The 16,007-nt window shown below is 37.3% G+C and overlaps 1 protein-coding gene across 8 annotated transcripts in view; it reads left to right on the top strand.

Annotated features, from left to right (window-relative positions):
* PKIB (cAMP-dependent protein kinase inhibitor beta) overlaps positions 1-16,007 on the top strand; it is a 202,848-nt gene that overhangs the window by 47,526 nt on the left and 139,315 nt on the right. The window contains exon 4 of one of the 8 annotated variants that reach the window (XM_026013352.2): positions 4,995-5,075. The exons of the other annotated variants lie outside the window; for them this stretch is intronic. The gene's annotated coding sequence lies outside the window, so the exon portion shown is untranslated. The remainder of the gene's footprint in view (positions 1-4,994; positions 5,076-16,007) is intronic. 8 annotated transcript variants of the gene reach the window in all.

Genomic DNA, 16,007 nt, shown 5'->3' with positions numbered 1-16,007 from the left:
AGATAATTTGACTATATGTGCTAGAGTTTACTTCTTAGTTCTCTATTCTATTTCATTGACCTATCTGTATGTCTTTCCACCAGTACCACACTGTTTTGTTATTGAAGCTTTGTAATAAATTATTTTATTTTATTTTATTTTATTTTATTTTATTTTATTTTATTTTATTTTATTTTATACTTGAGAGAGAGAACATGAGAAGAAGGTGGGGCAGAGGGAGAGGGAGAAGTAGGCTCCCTGCTGAGCAGGTATCCCAATGTGGCGCTTGGTGCGGTGCTTAATGCCAGGATCCTGAAGTCATGACCTGGGCTGAAGGCAGACGCTTAACTAACTGAGCCACCCAGGTGCCCCTGTAGTAAGTTTTGAAAAAAGTGTGAACCCTACATTTTTTTTTCAAAATTATTTGGCTCATCAGGGTTCCTTGAGATTCTATTTGAAGTTTGAAATAAATATTTCTTCAAAAATACCATTGGGATTTTGATAGTGGTTGCATTGAATCTGCTGTTTTGTTCTCTTTCCCTTTCATATCAGCAAAATGGATACAATTAATACTTATGGTTCTAAAGGAAGATTAGTTATATAGAGACTACATGATTCTGGCCAAATTGAATTTTAGAGAGAAAATTTTGGTCAAATTTCTATTACAAACTGTGGTCTAGAAAAAGTCTCTAGGGAGATAGCAAGGATATTGTAAAGCTAACCTCAATTGTCTCCCTTAAAGGGATCACAGTCTTGTGCTGCTTGTTGGCCAATGTCTGAAGATCATTGTTTCATATATTTTATTCTGTTTTCTATTTGTTTATTGTGGGAGGGCAAGTCCAGTATCAACTCCTCTATGATAGTTAGAAGTAGAAATTCTTATTTAATTTTTAAACTTCCACCATCAATACCGATTTCTGATCTAAATAGTGAATATAAAATAACTAAAGGAACAAAAATAATTTTCTCTATTCTTTCTCATTACTCAGCACTGAAAATACTAATTTTCAGAGCACAAGAGACTTCATGTACTGTTTTATTTGTAGCATTTTCATGCTTGTGTTTTAAAATCCTCGGAAGAACAACTATATTTTAAGGTGAGTTTATTTTGAATTTGATTACTCAAGTAACAAGAACAATTTACAGCCAAAAACTAACTCAGGAAAACATTACCTGATCATATTATGATAATGTCTGACTCCTGCTTCTTTTCTCATACGTCTACCACCCTTTCTCTTATTGTTTCTCAATTGATACAACTTGAAGTCTCATCTCAGTCATATTGTATGACTCTCAAACCTTCTAATGCTTGCCTCTTAACCTTCTCTATATATTTATTTGTGTAAACTGGGCTTCTCAATTCTTGTCTCCTCTATCTACCATTTTCTTTAGCCTCCTCTTTTTTTTTTTTTAATTTTTATTTATTTATGATAGTCACAGAGAGATAGAGAGAGAGGCAGAGACACAGGCAGAGGGAGAAGCAGGCTCCATGCACCGGGAGCCCGACGTGGGATTCGATCCCGGGTCTCCAGGATCGCGCCCTGGGCCAAAGGCAGGCGCCAAACCGCTGCGCCACCCAGGGATCCCTCTTTAGCCTCCTCTTATTCTTGTCATATCTTGTGTTTTGCAATCTTCCACCCATTCACTTTCTCACTCTTCCAACTCCCAATATATATGAATTTCACCTATGAGCTAATCTAATTCTTTTCTATTTTATTTTATTTATATTTTTAAAATTTTATTTATATTTTATTTTATTTATATTTTTTAATTTAAAAAAAAGACTTTTTAAAAAAATTTATTTGACAGAGAGCACAAGCAGGGGGAGCAGCAGGCAGAGGGAGAGGGAGAAGCAGGCTCCCAGCTGAGTAGGGAGCCCTGTGTGGGGCTGAATGCAGAGCTGAATGCAGGGCTCAATCTGAGGACTCTAGGATCATGATCTGAGCCAAAGGCAGACACTTGAGCCACCCAGGTGCCCTATATCATAGCCATTTTTAAATTAAAGAAAAGATTCAGAAAGGGTAACTGGCTACTAGAAATACCGAAATTATTTCTGTGTATGTGGGATTAATAGAAAGGAAGACCAAAAACAAAACAAAACAAAACAAAACAAAACAAAACAAAACAAAACAGAAAAAAGAAAGAAAGAAAGAGAGATCCAGAGTACATTCATTCATATTTTCTCCAGATTAGTGATATTCTCTCCCTTCACACATGTTACCTCCTTCAGGGCTTTCATAATTGCTGTGATGCATTTATAATTCAAGTTTTCTCTTAGTGAAAATGGCTGCATCTTTGACTTCAGGGATAATTTATAGAATACTCTAAACAAGTTCCTTTTTCCCCTCTAAATTTGAAGGGCTCAGTCAGACCTCAGTTTGTTTTTGTTTTCCTTTGTTTCTTTTTTTCTCAATACATGGCTTGGAATTTTGGGGTATTTTTTAGTCTTGTCATGGAGATCTGTTTTTAGTTAACCTATGTCCGCAAAACCTATTTGGTCTTTGTAAGGTAATATTTTAATTAATTGATTAATTTTTATTTTCAGGGACTTTATAATTTAGGTGAGAGTTTCACTCATAAGACACTCTCTAAGCAGTTTGGTTACATGTACCAATTTAAAATTTAGGTTTTTAGGGGATCCCTGGGTGCTTAGCGGTTTAGCGCCTGCCTTTGGCCCAGGGCGCGATCCTGGAGTCCCGGGATCGAGTCCCACGTTGGGCTCCTGGCATGGAGCCTGCTTCTCCCTCCTCCTGTGTCTCTGCCTGCCTCTCTCTCTCTCTGTGTCTATCATGAATAAATAAATAAATCTTTTTAAAAAATTAGGTTTTTAAATATTCCTTGTAAATCATCGTTTACTTCTATTTTCTTTCTTCTCTGAAAAGTATTCAAATATGGATTCCTTTTATATAATCATTATTCACTCAAACAATATTTGCTTTTGTTCTATCTTAGTTCTTTGTTAGTAAAGTGTGACGTGTTTGGTCCATTATGTAGTTAATTATTAAAATGACAACTATCAAATTTTGACTCCATGGTTTTTATACTGCTTATTCTTGTTCACTTATCCAGAATGACCTGTATGCTGACCATATTTTGTGTGGTTAAGAAGTCCACAAACCTTTCAAGATGATGCCTTCTTCTTTGTTTTAGTCTCTTTTTAGTTGTTTTTAACTGCTACCTGTTGTTATTTTCAAGATAGTTGGACTGTGTGGTCATAGGAGAGGCAAACTAGTAAGAGGTTAAGCATATAGGCCTGGGGATTAAAGCACATGTAGGTTCATTACTGGTATCACCCCTCATTACTGGTATCACTTTGAGAAAATTTCTTAACTAGTCTCTAAAGAAATTATCAATAATTTTTTTTTTGCAAACAAACCTTAAAAATATTTCTGGCCAAATATTCAGATCTGAACATAGCATGCTAAATAAAACCTACACATTTGAAATGTGAAAATAATCTTTTAAAAAACCAGATACTGATTTTTTTTTTTTCCTTTTGAACAAGAAGTGGTCTAGGGCTCTAATCTGGAAGGGGCTTTTGAGATCTGGGCTTGGCTATAGGAATGGAGTATACCAGAAAGGGAGGGTGCATAGCAGAATTCGGTGGACATATCTCACTCCTTCCTAAATTAAAAAAAAAAAAAAATCTGAATGGACCATCAGCTTTAAAAGGACCAAATAGATAGGTGAATATAAATATAGAGCAGAGACTGGCATCTAGGACAACAGAGTAGTTATTGGGATTAAGTGTGTGGATAAAAGAGATTCCTGAGAGGTTGCCCTGGGGGTCCATGAATAGAGTCAAGAGGTCTTGTTAATGTGTGGTAGAGTCCCAGGAACAGGAGTCTTCTCAGATTAAAGCTCATTTCTCTTTAATGGAAGCATTCTAATTAACACTATAAATATGGGATAGTTTAGTGTCCACTGGAAAGAAGGTCCTCAGCTGCGGGAAGCTGCAAACGGTTTTCTTTTCTTGAGAAAGTCAGTATTTTGAGTGGCCAAGGGAGAAAAGTAGGAGGACAAAACTACCAATAATGTCTGATGACCCCAGTATGTCAAACTTCAGAGCTGTGGTTAACACAAAGATCCCTAAATTGGATACAATACATCCTAAAACCTACACCTTGAGATGGGATCTTATCACCAGATCACTGGCCATGGTTTTATCTTCAAAATGATGCATAACATTTCAGAAACACTGGGGGTTTAGAGACTCAGCTTAGTTTGCAACAACCTTTATGCCTCACAACAAAGGAATGTTGAATAATTTCATATTTTAATGCTCTCTAGTTGAAATATTATGTAGCTATTTAACTGTTTTATGATTTTAAAATAACATGGAGACTGTTCATTTTCACTGTCTACTTTCATATACAAATTAAGTGGATATCATGCTTATAGCTATATAAAGATGGCTACAAACAGGAGAAAAGTAAAGGGAGGAATATTTTAAAACATTATCTCTGTATATTTAGATGAAAAAACTGTGTTCATTTGATTTCTTTTTTCTTTTTCATTTTTTGCTTTACTGTATTCTTCAAATACTAACTGTATTTTTTAAAGAGCACTAATAAAAATAATGTATTGAGTGCTAAATATGTACAAAATCAGAGCTAGATACAGTGGGGATAAGAAGTTAAATAAGAACTGAGGAGGGCACTTGGTAGGATGAGCACTGGGTGTTATATGTTGGCAAATTGAACTTAAATAAAAACAAATGTAAAAAAAAAGAAGTCAAATAAGAAAGGGTGGCTTTCTTAACGAGCTATATTATAGTAAGGAGATGAGGCACACGTAACACAATGTGAGATAGAAAGGAGCATATGTTACACAAGCCTCAGAATAAGCGCCACACCGGGGAAGGGACAGAGGGATTATGACTACTGCCTTGTGTCATTTTTTATTTACCATTAAATTCATACAGGTCAGCTTTAGATCAGTGAATAATGAAGCTAAATCCATAAAATAAATCTCTGTGTAACGTTAGAACATTTTATTTACCATTCATATTTCAGAGAATAGGAACCTGGTTGCTGGTACTTTATTGAATCTCTTTCCTCCTGGATTTGAAAATGTGTTGTAAAGGAAGAACAAAGGTAATTTAATTTCAACAGGCCTGTTTTGACATGACTCTAATTAATTGAAAACACACCTGGGATTTACAGTAGCTTACAGACAACTGTCAACTCATTTTCTGGTCAAAAAAGAAATTCACACTGCATTTTAAATATGAAAATAACCTTTTATGAGACTTTTATGAGAAGGCTTTTAAGAGCTTCTATAATGTGGTCAATGACATATAGACTTTCAACAGCTAAACTCCAGTTCCCGAGCATTTCTGAAACAAAGACATCTCTTAGCAAATATGAAATTTCATCCCATTCTTTTTAGAATGGTGATCTGACATCAAGATAGAAAGCATACATAGAGAATAATAGGAGGAAAAGACATCAAATATTATTATTTCTTTTCAATTTAGAATACAGTATTGTGATAGTTACACGGGTCATACGCATAGTTATATTATTAAACGTGTTTCAATAATAGGATGGCAGGATGAATACAAAGTAGAATTAAGTATTTTATTCAGTTTTCATCTTTTATTTTTGGTCATAAAGAGAGACAAATATGGCAAGTGCACAATGAATAAATTGGCAGAAAAATAGAGTTAAGGAGCTAAAGTTTAAATTATTCAGAATATATGAGAGTACAATTAACAATATTAGCATTTTGGAGTTACAAAAGAAGAGAACACTTAAGCATATTTTGATTGTACTTTGAATTCATTCACATGGAAATTTTATGAAATTTACTTAAAGAAGAAAAAATACTTTTTTTAGGTAACTATCTATGTGTATAATTAAATAGTTAACACTGAATTTTAAACCAATGTTTTGCATGACAAAGACATATCCATGTTCTAGCACACAGGTTCATTTCAATAGTATTGTGAGCTTCTGATAACCTACAGCAGTGACTTTTCCACTTTCCTGACTATACCCCACAAAAAGAAATACACTGTAAAATCACAGACAGTTTTTGAAGCCAAGAAGATAATCTAGCTCATTCTCTCCCTTTGATTCTGAATCATGTGTCAGCCATCAGCACAGATGTGAATCTCTTCTATTCTTAAAGTTACTATGATTCAGCTCATATGTAAAATGAGGCTAATAAGATTTGTCCCATTAGAATTAGGATTAAGTCAAATGATATAGGTAAAAGACCTAGTAAGAGTATCTCATACGTGTGAGGCAGTAAAAAAGAAAAAAAATAGCAGCTATTATTATTATTAATGAGATGATACAGTAATCTGTTTTAATTGAAAAGCACTTATTTTCAAGAGATTTTTTTTCATATTTCTCTTAGATAATTGAATTATCATGTTACAGTTCATACCCTGCAATGAGCACTGATGGCAATGTCCTCTAATACCTTTGTTTCAGATTTCTCTCACCACCCCTCTAGCCTGTCTAAACTTGTGAGCTCCTTGAGGTTAAGGACTCTGTTCTTATACTACTTTTATCCCCAGTGCAGAACATTGAGCTGGGCACACAATAAATTCTTAGCACATATTTGTTCAGTGAGTGTGAAATGAAAAAAATTTTAACTAATAGTCTTTTTTCCTTTTTAAGCTAATGTCATTTTGAAAAAGTAATATGTACACAGTTTATAAGTCAAATATATGAAACAAAATATTATAATTTTCTGCTAAATTCTTCTCCAATTCCTTTCTCTGGAGGCAATTTTTACTCCTTTAGAGATTCCTTCTTCATACATCTCTGTATTTCTAAATAATATGCATATGCTCTTATATTTTGATGATTCAATTTTAGATGTTATCTGTTGACTTTCTAATATGTTCGTTGAGGATTTAGCTCCCTGGAACTTCTGCAGGGGCCCGGGCCTGACCACCCCAGAATTTACCACTTTGGCCTGTGGACGATTTTGAGCTGAAAGCAATCAAGACCCTGAGGGCTCAAGAGAAACTTTCGTTCTTCCTCTAACTATATAGGGGAATCTAAATTGGGAGTCTTTTCCAGAATATGGGTTATTACCATAGATAGATTATATCTGAGGGACCTATCTGTACAGTAGGACAAAAATCTTATTGTCAAATGTCTGCTCTCCTTCTTATCGTCCTGTGAACTCCATTCCTTCCCTTTGAAGTCCCAAACCCCTATCCCATTCTGTTTATTTCAGGATCGCCTACATTATCTCATTTTGCTTGACTACCTTTGGAATTTCTCATCTGTGTGGATTTCCTGTACATATAAAACTGAATTTTACTTCCTCCTTTAATCTGTCTCATGTCAGTTTGAGTCTTAGTCCAGCTGGAAGGACACTGGGGAAGAAAACAGTAAATCCTCCTCAACATTTTCATCTCCTCTGTTTTCCCTCCCCACCTCTCACAATAAAATTACATTAAAAGTTTTGTTTAGATTTAATTAATTGACATTTTTATGACTGTGTCAATATTTATAGTCGAGGATTTTAGGAAGTTACTGAAGTCACATTTCCTTCTATGCTTTCATTTTTTCTTGATTTTTCATCAGATTGATTTCATTTAAACCTTTTGCTAACTCTTTACAATAACATTTTAGTACCATTTCCCGAGATCCTTATTTGGTAATCTGTCAGTTCCAATTATTTTTTTTATGGAGTCATCCATCTGAAAACCTCCATTCTTTTCAGGGATACTGCAAAGCACTTGTCCAGGAATTTCTCTTCATTGCTTTGCTGAGACTTCCCTAGATTTTCTTCTGATTTAAGTGTCCTGTTTTCTTAATCTCTTTTTTCATCTTTATTTTTTACTTTCTTGTTTCTTGGAGCATGTCTTCCAGTTATTTCCTGAGAAAGGCTGCATGACATGGGAAATACAATGTAAAAATGTCTTTATTTTACCAATAACACTAGTAGGCTGGGGATCAATTTCCATACCAAAATAATTATTCTTAATTTGAAAGTGCTGCCCTCTCTCCTTGAGAGAGCAATATTATTCTCCACTTTTGCATGGCATGCTACTATTCTTTTTTTTCTCTCTTGAAACTTTCTTGTTATCCTGAAATTCCACTGACGGGCCTTATTTGGATCTATTTTTCATCTTTTTTTTTTTTTTTTCTGTCACTTAGTGGGCCCTTTTACTCTGGAACTTATGTTTTTCAGTGCTGAAGAGCTTTCTTAAATTATCTTATTGGTGATTCCCTGGCTAATGTTTATCTTATTTCCTTTTTGAAATATTCATGATTCAAATATTTTGCCTCCTGAACTATCTTATTTTCTCATCTCTGTGTCATTTCCCCTCTCTTTGTCTTTGTACTCTAATTTCTGGATCACTTCCTTAACATAATCTTTCAGCACTACTATTGGATGTTTTATTTCTGCCATCATACTTCTTTATCATGTTCTTTGTTTCCTAAGTGTTCCTTTTTATTGCAAGAAAATCGTGCAATGTTTTCTGACTCCTTTGAGAATATTTGAGCTTTCTTCTCTTTTGAAGGTCTTTGTTCTGATTATTGTTTTTGTCTCTGTCTTTCATGATAGAGGCTTTCTCAGATGTCCCGTTAGTCTTATCTCTCATTTTAAGTGTGGAGAACTAACACTGAGCCAGCCTCCGGAAGCCAGGAAAGAAAACACAGTGGTCTCAATATTCACCATTCAGTATGTCTGTATTCACTTATTCACCTAATTTTCACACTGAGCCTGGCCTGTCCCAGCCCAAAGACCTTCTGTTTGTCTTCAAAGAATAAAACTCTGGTCTTTCCGCTAGGTTGAAGGAAGGCGGTCCCCCTGCTGCAGAGGATGATGGAAGCCTTCTGGGAATCTGAGTTTTAAACAGTGTTCCACCAATCCTCCATTTTTAGCCTCTGCCTTCTCTGCCAGTTCTAGAGAAGGCATCAGCTGCTAAGCCTTTTGTTCATTCTTGATACAAAATCATACTGGTTCTGTGCTGTCTCCACTGCTTTCTCTAACTCTAAATTCACCCTTTTCACCTTCTCTGTGAAAAAGAAGATAGGCCAATTAAATATTTTCTTTGCAGGTAGCACAATGTTCAACTTTGTCACTAGAGGGTGCTGGAAAGACATTTAAGGAGGAAGGGGCTTTCCTTCCTAGTTCCAGTGTGTTCCTTTTGTTTGGCTCCTGCAGCATGGGTGGGTTCTGCAGCACCAGACTTTTCCAGTCCAGGCAGCCTCTCCAGTGCCCAGCTTAGTGGTTCATGTTGGGCAGCAGAACCCAGCAGCTGACAGCTTCTTCAGCATCTCCACCCTCGGGCAGTTTTAGAACAGAGGCCTCCAGTGAGTCATCTCCCTGCGAACAGTTTTCACTGGCACCCTAGTGGGTGTATTTCCAGCCTGTTCCAGCAGTTCAAGCATCACAGCATCCTCTCTGCATTCAGTGAGCCACTTCTGTGCCCTCTCCAACAAGGTCTGGATCAGAGCCTTTGGGAGCCGAGGTAGGCTTGTCCTTGGGCTCTATCCCATCCTAAGAGGTGGTGACCTTCTTATAGCTGATATTCCTATCTTCTCTAGAGTTCTTTTCACGTCTTACCAACTAATCCCTGGTATTGCAGTTAGTAACCCACTGGTATAGTTAGTAATTCTTTATATTAAATCATCCCTATTCAAACTACCTGATTCTGTCCTGACTGCTACAGTCACTGTGAGCCTTCAAGACTTCAAGCCCCTAAGAGGCTGTCTATCATTTACAGGGTAATAACATCGTGTATGGTGTTCTTTTCCATCTGCCCCTACCATCTATGCATAAATCCTCTGGCTGTCCTGACTGCCCTGTACTTCATTCCCCATAGACAAACACTTTTTTCTTTCCATGAATTCTAAGTTATTTGAGTTTTCACAATTCACAAAGCAGATTAATATTCCTGGCCCTTAAGTGTGTGCAGTTCCCTTTCTTAAGATATACCTTAACTCAGCAGCATAGTCATCTTGCACGATTGTTCAATGCCACCTTTTCTAAAACCCTTTGCTGATCTTTTCCCTCTCTTGAGATTTGGTGTTTTTACCTTTTGTTCCCTTAGGGCACAAGCTGTTCACAGTTATGTCCCCTGAGTTTACAGTGAACCCTTTATCTTTCTTTCTGTTACCAGACTTAGTACATTGCCATTTTGTCACATAGTAAAAACTCAATAAACCTATGTGGAATGAATTGATGTGTTGAATTTGTAAGGAATCCAATTTACAATTTCTTCCAAAGAGAATTGAATTACACATGTAAGATGCAAAATCAAGGTGAAATTCAGGAGAGGGAAAGATAGCAAATGGTAGGATGATTCATCCTTGGCGCACAGCCCTATTTCCACTGTTGTTGCCACACTTACAGCTGCTCTCTCATTTTTGTTGTTGTTGTTGGTTGGTTGGTTTTTTTAGAGAGGGAGTGGGGGAGGGGCAGAGAGTGGGGGAGAGAGAGAATCCTAAGCAGGTTCTGTGTCCAGAATGGAGGCAAATGTGGAGCTCAGTCTCCTGACCCTAAGATCACGACCTGAGCCAAAATCAAGAGTCAGATGCTTAGCTGACTGAGCCACCCAGGCACTCCACTAACCTGCTATTTTCAAAACAGTTGTCACATCCCCTTGAGCTTGGTGCTCTTTGCAACTCACAAGACTGGAGCAAAGTGACACAGGTGCTTCTAATTTAGTTGGAGCAAAGTAACACTTCTAATTTAGGTAAAACAAATTATCAATGTATTTCAGTATTCTGGTGGAAATTTACATTTATAGGTCAGCAGGGATGACTAAGAATCTGTAGTTCTCAAATAAATTCAGTTAGCATTTCATAGATTCCTTAAATTTACCAATTTAAAACTCTGTACCACTGTGTTGGGATTTACCTGGGATGAAATTTGAATTAGACACCAGGACTACTACATGAGACTAGTATGATTACAAATTATTTGTTTCTTTCTGGTGAAAGTGAGGTATTAGCCAAAATAATGACAGAAAAAATTAATTACAACTATGAAGAAAAGACTTCTGAAATTTCCATTTACTGTCAATGCTTTTCTTTGAAAAATAAATGTTAATTAGGTTTCTATTTTGCTCAGACATTGTGCAGGTTGGTAGAGATATAATATTAAATAAATCATAGAGTACCCAAATCATTGGTACTCACTAAATATATAGGTATGTTTATCAGATACAAAAAATACTCATAATTCTTGCATTTGACTAGTGTTTGTACTCACTTAATAAACTATAATTTTTAAGAAATCTGTAAGATGGGCAAAAATTACTTTCATTTTACAGTGGAAAGATAACTGAGCAATAGAGGGATGATGCATCAAATGTCACACAGTCGGTATATTGGAAAACAAGGACTTTAATAAAGGTTTCTGCCCACTATTCTGGCTGAGATAAGTATTTGATTTACTCTAACTATAAAAAGATCAACTTTTTAATTAACTGGTCAGTTCTCTTTCTTATATACAGATTCATGCAAAGGTTGACCAAAAATACCAACAAATTAGACATTAAATACCAGACTTCTAAATGACCTCTAAACAAATTATTTCAAAGGAACATTCTGTTAATGACTTTAGATAATTGCTTATGTAGCTGTTTTGGAAAAATAACTTTCCTCTTAAAGATTTAAAATAAAATCAATGGCAAATTGCAGGTGAATAGATGGGGCTCTACAGTGGAAGATCTTGGCAAACCACAAGTTAATAAATCCAACCATTCATTTGTTTTTTTTTTTAATTTTTATTTATTTATGACAGCCACACAGAGAGAGAGAGAGAGAGAGAGAGAGGCAGAGACACAGGCAGAGGGAGAAGCAGGCTCCATGCACCGGGAGCCTGATGTGGGATTCCATCCCGGGTCTCCAGGATCGCGCCCTGGGCCAAAGGCAGGCGCCAAACCGCTGCGCCACCCAGGGATCCCCAACCATTCATTTGTTGAACAAATGTTTGTTTTGCTCTTTCTTTGTTCTATTCACTGAAATAGGCATATGTAAATAAAAAAAAAAACAATCTCTTGTGGTGAGCACTCTAACAATTATGATCCAAATGCTGTGGGGAACCCAGAGATGAGACTGATCCACTTATTTGGGGGGATTAGGGAAATAAGGGAAATCAGAGAAGAAATGATATTTGAGTTGAATCTTGAGGTTGAATTGAGCAATCCAGAAGAGGAGGGAGGTCATTTCTAGGAGAGGGACCAGGACATGCAAAGACTGGTAATTGTGAAAACATACAACATATTTGAGGAAAGGTGGGGAATTCAGCATGGTTTGAGAATAGATTACATGGATGGCTGAGGCTGGAAAGATATATGGTGGGGTCATATCTGAAAAAGACTTTGGCTATGAGGTTTTTGCTTTTTATCTTATGGGCAGCAAGGAGGAACTAGAAATTAATAGTTTATGGTAGGGATAATTGATAGAACTCAGCATGAGGATGAGAGTAAAAGAGATACCAAATGGTTAAAACAAGGAAAAAATATAAAGAAGAAGATAAGGACCTGCAGAATTCTTCCTGAATGTGGCATTCTCTTTTTAGTGGCAGAAGAGGAGTAATTTCATATTCTAATTCTGTGATTTCATACCCTGTAGGCTCTCTTTTTTTTTTCTCCAAATTGCCATTAGGTTTTTAGCCTTTGGTTTCACTTCTTATCTTAGTGTTCTGCTTTCTTTCAGAACATTACTTACAGTTGCTTTGAAGATTCTGTTCACTATCACTTAGCTCTTCCTTATTAGTAATGATACTTTTCAGAAAACTAATCTTATCATAACATACAAGAGAAAAACTCACCACACTGGAAATGTATAACATAGAAATACCACATGAAAGTTCAGGGGTTTGTCTCCTTCGTGAAATATCTGGAGGTCTGCTGGCCTGGAACATGTTGATATGTTCTTTTGAGGGTGAAGGGAAGCTACCACCGTACCTGCCTTATTAACACTAAGAAAGAGACAAACCCCTTGTAGGCCTCTTTGGATTCTTTGAGACAGTGTATATGCTATTCCAACTTCTTTACCAAATATCTCCAAAGGCTGGTAGTTTTGAGTAGAACCAGAGAAAGAGAAGTCTCTATCTCAGGTCCGGGCTGCCATACTGAGCAGATCTGATGGCTCTTGAGGGGTCAGAGGTAGACTGGAATGCTGACTAGAACCTTTGGCAATCCCTACAAGTGAGTCATACTACAGAGCTTTAATAATTTCGGAGCAAAGCTTTGCATTCTCTGCAGAAAACTCTCCCCTTTTGGAAAAGCGGCTTCTGATTTGTTATTAGGCAAGTCAAAAGTAGTAGGATCAAACTAAAGGCTTGATCCTGGGCCTCTAAATCACCAAATCATCAGAGCTGTCTATCATTAACTAGGTATTTGGCACCAAGCTAAAATATTGGGCATGTGTATCCGGCAACACTTCATCAAGTAAAACTAGTATATACAAGATTAGATCAAGCAAGTCTTGAAGGCGAAAGTTAGTGCAGAGCAAGTATCGCAGATGCTCATGGCCCCTATTTCTGCCTACATTGCTTCCTCCATCTCACCCTGTACCAATGACCAGAGAGGGAGACCCCTATGACCAGCCTACTAAGGAAGAACAAAATCTGTGGTTTGGTTTACATGTGGTAAATATGTACAATATGCTGGCATGACTCTAACGAGGATATCTGCAGGATTATAGCTCCACTCAGTGATAGCCCTAAGGGACAGTGGTGAGGGAAATCCTTACATTGGGCAGCACTCAAAGCACGGCATATGGTTGTTCATTTCTTCCTAGAAGAAGTGATGGCCAGAGACATGGATCTATCCTGATCCATATGCAGTGCTTAATGTTCAGAAGAATAGTCAGAGACTTGGAAGGAACACAATCAGAAAATTGGTTACAAGATAATCTAGGGAAGAGATCTGTAGATAGACCTCTGATGAAAGATTTTTGCAATTTATGTTAAAAGTCAACAAAGAGTGACATCAGCAAAGGAGGATTCTAATAATCACTTGAAAAGTTGCTATTGAGTGGATGTCAGTGAAATTCTATCCCTAGCTACTGCTGTCTTCGCCAAATAAACATAGAAAATGGCTGTGGAGACAAGGGTGGAGGTTTTATATGGACTCAGCAACACAAGGCTGATCTGGCCACAGCCAGTGCTGAATGTCCAACCTGCCAACAGGCAAAATCTGAGACACTAATATGGCACCATTCCCCTGGTAGTCTTGCCAGCCACCTGCTGGTAGGATGATTACATTGAATTACTTCCATCATTCTGCTTTATTTTCACTGGAATACATCCTCCTCTGGATTTGGAATTGCCTTCCCTATCTGTAAAGGTTCTGCCAAGACCATCACCCTTGGACTTATGGAATGCCTTATTTAACAACCATAGAATTCCACACTGCATTACCCCTGACTAATGAACTCATTTTACAACAAATGAAGTGTGGCAATGGGCTTGTGTTCATAGAATTCACTGAACTTAGCATGCTACCCATCACCCTGCAGCAGCTGGCCTGATAGAACGGTGTGGAAACTCAGCTGTGGTGCCAGCTGGACAGTAACACCTTTGGGAGCTGAAGTAATGTCTTACAGGATTAGCTATATTATCTGAATCTGAGACCAAAATATGGTAGTGTTTTCTGCATGGCTAAGATTCAGGGGGGCAGAAATGGGAGTGTCTATCTGTGAACATTTTTCTTCTTATTCCTGAAACTTTTGGCTCTGCTGGTTTGGAGGTCTTAGTTTCCAAGGGAGGGATACTTCCCTTAGGGGCCATAAAAAGGGATTCACTAAGCTGATTGTTGAGACCAACTGGCCACCATGGGCTCCTCATGCCACCTAAGCCATTGGCAAGAAGAGGGGTTATTGTACTATTGGGAGTGATTGATCCTGACCATGAAGGGGAAATTGGGTTACTCCTTACAATGGAGAACAAGGAGTATATTTGGAATGGGGGCATTCTCTGAGGTACACCATAGTACTTTCATATCCTATGATAAAAGTTAATGAAAAATTATAACTAACCAACAGAGGCAGGGCTGGTAAAGGTATAGACTATTTCGAAATGAAAGCTTTGATGATCTCACTAGGAAGAAAACTACCACCAACTGAAACATTTGCTGAGAGAAAAGGGATTATGGACTGGCTGGTGAAGAAGGTCATAAATATCAGCTATAATTATATGACCAGCTGGTGAAATAAGCAGTGTTGTAGTTATGAGTATTTCCTCCTTATTTTGACCTGAACTTATTTTTTACCTACACTAAATGATCATATTCCTTTCTTCTTTCCCCTTCCTATTTCCCTACTGTATAAATAAGATAATGGTTAAGCTGATGGCTTATTAGGTTATAGGATATCAAAAAAGGAGTGTAGAGAAGAAATCACTCTAAGATGGCATTTTGTATATTCTTTGGGGAGAGGAATAGTGTATTTTCAGTTAAGCAAGAGAGAGTTGCATGATGTTAGGCAGAAGTATGGTTTTTCTTTTGTTTTATGTGGGGAAAAGTATGCACTGATGACAAACAGACTAGGAGAGAACTGTTTTGGATTGTACTGTGTCAACTTGGGTAAGCTGAGAGCATTTCCTAGAATCCTGTTCCCTGTAAGATTACAAATAAAAGTTGACCAAAGGAGAACTTGCCTCAGATTTGTGTGAAACAGCAGCGTTTATTCTCTAGAGGGCTTTGTGGTCAGATACAGTGACAGAGAGGTGCCTCTTCACAGCTCTTGGCCCTCATGAGTAAGAGCAGTTCCAGGGGGCACTTTGGTGGCTCAGTTGGTTGAGCGGCCAACTCTCAATTTTTACTCAGATCACGATCTCCCTAGGATCAAGCCCTGTGTTGGGCTCTGCACTCAGCAGGGACTCTGCTTCAACGATTTTCTCTTTCTCTCTAAAATAAATAAAAAATTCTAAAAAAAAAAAAAAAAAAAAAAAAAGCAGTTCCTGGCATATCACCAAATGCATGGCTGTACTTTGACAAAAGCCTTTCATAGACCTCCCTGCCATAGTCCCACTTTGGTGGCTAGATGTGCTGGTCTTCTCAGAATCCCCTGAAATTATGGACATTTTTAGTC

Source organism: Vulpes vulpes, chromosome 1 (genome assembly GCF_048418805.1).
Source record: "Vulpes vulpes isolate BD-2025 chromosome 1, VulVul3, whole genome shotgun sequence".
Lineage (NCBI taxonomy): Eukaryota > Metazoa > Chordata > Mammalia > Carnivora > Canidae > Vulpes > Vulpes vulpes.
The sequence above is the reverse complement of the archived record's forward strand: the minus strand, read 5'-3'. Positions and strand labels throughout refer to the sequence as shown.